General features: G+C 41.4%; 1 non-coding gene across 1 annotated transcript; it reads right to left on the minus strand.

Annotated features, from left to right (window-relative positions):
- Positions 1-1,582: 1,582 nt before the first annotated feature.
- On the minus strand, positions 1,583-1,653 carry TRNAH-GUG. The gene has a single exon. It is a non-coding gene; the product is annotated as a tRNA-His (tRNA).
- Positions 1,654-3,703: the final 2,050 nt, after the last annotated feature.

Consider the following 3,703-nt stretch of genomic DNA (forward strand, 5'->3'; position numbering starts at 1 on the left):
CCTTTTCTTTGTTGAAGAGGGTCTGTGCAATCCTTCTGCCTAGTCCGCCATCTTGCCCCGCCTCCTATTCCATATGGTTTTAATGGCTGATATTTCAAAAGCAGATCATCAAGACTTTCTTCCAAGGCAACTCTGAGCCAACTTAAACCCTGAAACTTTTGGTTAGCAGTTGAGAGCTTTAACCATTGCACCATGCAGGGACTCTTAAATTTTAAGATAACTCGGAACTGAAACAAACTCACTGCCATCGAGTTGGATCTGAGTCATAGTGACCCCTCCTTGGATTTCTGAGGTGGTATCACTATGGAAGTAGATTGGCCGGTCTTCCTTCTGAGGAGTGGCCAGTGGGTTTGAACCACCAGCCTCTGGTTAGCAGTCAAATGCCTTAGGCACTTCACCACCAGAGCTCCCAAACTTTAAGAGAGGATGATTGAAATATTCAAGTCTGAGGAATAAATAGAAGAAAAGTGAAGAGAGTCTAATGGACTTGTGAGACACCTTCAAGTGGGTGAATATAAGCATTATGGGAGTTCCAGAAAGAGAAGAGAGTAGGGAAGGGACAGAAAGGATATTTGAAGAAATAATGGCCAAAACCTTCCCAAATTTGATGCTATATGTGAATCTAACCATAGAAGAAGTTAAACATATTCTACTAGGATAAACTCAAAAGAGTTGCACATTATGAAACCTTATAATCAAACTCTCAAAGACCAAAGACAAAGACAGAATTTTGAAAGCAGCAAAAGGAAAGCAAATCACATACAAGAGATCCTCAAGAAGGTTAAGCACTAATTCCTCCTCAGAAACTATGGCAGCCAAAAAGGGACCAGGTTTGCTGGTCTGATAGATCCTGGTGAAACCCCTGAATCTATGGCCCCTAGGTGCCCTTCAGGTCTAAAACTGAACACACTCCCGTGGCTTCCAGCCAAACAACCAGGCATATGAGCTGAACATTTACATCAGGTAGATACACTCCTTAGAGAGATCAATCACGGGAGAACAGAAGGGCTGTGTATGCACAGGGAGACAGCTCAGGGGGCAGGAGTGCATGGGAGGGAAGGACACAGGGAAGAGGTAACTGTGGGGAGGAAGTGGGAAGACAGCTGTTGCATTGTTGGAGATTACAGTCAATGTCATGAGACAAAGTGTATGTGAACTGCTATATGGAAAATGAATTTGCTCTGTAATCTTTCACCAAAATCACAGTAAAAATTAAAAAAGAAAAGAAAAGAAACTACTGAGGCCAGAAGGCAATGGAATGTTTAAAGTGTGAAAAGAAGGAACTGTAAACAAGGAATTCAATGTCCAGGAAAAACTGTTCTTCAAAATGAGAGCACAGACCAGTAGAATAGAACAGAGATTCCAGATGTGAACCTCACACGTATAAAAACACAATGCAATGCACTGCCATCTAGTTGGATCAGACTCACTGTTACCCCTCCTTGGGTTTCCGAGGCAGTATCTCTACGGAAGTAGATTGTCCAACCTTACTTCTGAGGAGTGGCTGGTGGGTTTGAACCTCCAGCCTTCTGGTTAGCAGTCAAATGCCATAGGCACTAGGCCACTAGAGCTCCTAAATTGTTGCATTGGCTGGGAATTGAACCCGGGCCTCCCGTGTCACAGGTGAGAATTCTACCATTGAACCACCAATGCTACTCCCTCACATGTATACTCAATTGATTTTCAACAAGGTGCCAAGACTATTCAATGGAGAACGGACAGTCATTTCAACCAATGATGATGGGAAAATTGGATGTCCTTGCACCAAAAACAAATTCAAAGTGCATCAAATGGTTAAAAACCTTATATATTTTTTGTTATTGGTCATACAATGCATCTAGATGTAATTTCTGACAACAAGGGGGAGAGAGAGAGCTGCACAGGGACAGAGTTATTGTAAACTCTTGAAGTTAAGTTGGTATTAATTAAAAGTAGATTGTTATAAATTTAGAGTATCAGTGTAAGATCCATGGTAACCACAAAGAACATGTCTAAAAAATAGGTACACAAAGGAATTAAGAAGGGAATAAAATGTTCACAGCAAAAAATCAGCTAGTTCTTTGACAAAGGACCAAAACCTATTAAATAGGGAAAAGATAGCCTCGTTAACAAATGGTGCTGGTGAAATTGGATATCGACCTGTAGAAAAATGAAACAAGACCCATACCTCACCCCATACACAAAAACAAACTCAAGAAGAGTTCCGGTAAGATGGCGGAATAGGCAGAAAGACTGCACAGACCCTCTTCAACAAAGAAAAGGGAAACCAATTAACACAGACACAGAAGATAATCCTGGACCTCTGAGCCTTGAAGGGAAGGATATAGAAGTGGACTAAACCTCAACTAGCAGAAGAATTTGTAGGAAAATACCAAAAAAAGAGACACACGGAGCTGCGGTCTACAGCGATCCTGAGCGATCCTGATGGCACAGACAGCTTGGAGATAAATGAGTTGGTGGTAGGACCTAAGAATTAACCTAAAAATCATCCCTGCTAGCCAGAGACTGCATGGAGCACTGCTCTGGTGGCTGGGGAATAAAAGGCGAAGCAGCAGTGAAGAGGAAGGCGGGGTGAGCTGTGGACTTATGCCTGTCTGGAAGGTGCAGCCATTTTGAATGTTTACAAATGGCTTGACCATTTTGGATATTTAAAGAGACAGCACTCCCCCAGATTCCAGGGGCTTAAGAACAGATTCCATTTGCCAGTAACCCCAAGGACACTCTGGACCTGGACGACTGAAAAGGTGTCACATTCCCCTTGTTACTTTTATACCCCACACCCTTGTGGTGAACAGAGGTGCTGCCATCCCACACTCCCACCTACCTTCTGGGCTCGCAGGAACTCCATCCCAGTCTGCATGCTCAGACGGAGTCTGGGTACCCTGCCCTGTCCTCCCTGATTTTTTTCTTTTTCTCTTTCTTTTTGTGGTTTTTAGTTTGCTTGTATTTGTCTGTTTTAAAACTACTACTATTATTAATATTTTCCTCCTTTTTACTATTATTCTTTATTCTTCCCCTCCCAGGTCCTAGTTTTCAGCTTTTTTTCTTTTGCCTATTCCTGGTTGCAAAACTTTTTTTTTTTTTTTAACTAAATTTTCCCCCCTTTTTTCTTGTGGTTAACCCCATTCCTTGTTTTTCTTTTTGTATTTTTCCCATTTTTTCCTCATTATTCTCCTTCTCTACCTTTTTTTCTCTTAGTGCCCTATCCGTAGATATTACAAGTTTTCTCTTTTTCATTTTTATTTTTCTTCTTTTTCCCTTTATTCTTTTTCTGGTTACTGTTTCTGTGTGATTACATGGTGTATTTTTTTGTCCACATGTTTTTAGTTTTTTGATGGTTATTTAATTGTAATTTTTGTCTAATGGAGTAGGAGACAACACCAATCCCCATAAGACACAACTACACCAACACCTCCTGCAATTTCACTTACTGGATGAGAGCCACGACCTCCTTTGCCACCAACAGGCCAATGATACAAAACCACCATGAAGACCCTGAATCACCCCTGGCTGATCTTCACAAACAGTTAACAGAGATTTAAATACAACAACACTATAATGTCTCGGAGACAACAGATCATCACAGTCTACACAAAGAAGCAAGATAAAGTGGTAGAAACAAGGGAGCAGGATACAGACCCAGAACACATCCCTGAGGAAGAAGCAGCATTGGAACTCTTGATAAGGAATTCAAAAGAATGAT

This window comes from Orycteropus afer, unplaced genomic scaffold, assembly GCF_000298275.1.
Source record: "Orycteropus afer afer isolate SDZICR_OR568_19922 unplaced genomic scaffold, OryAfe1.0 scaffold10843, whole genome shotgun sequence".
In the NCBI taxonomy this organism is placed as follows: Eukaryota; Metazoa; Chordata; class Mammalia; order Tubulidentata; family Orycteropodidae; genus Orycteropus; species Orycteropus afer.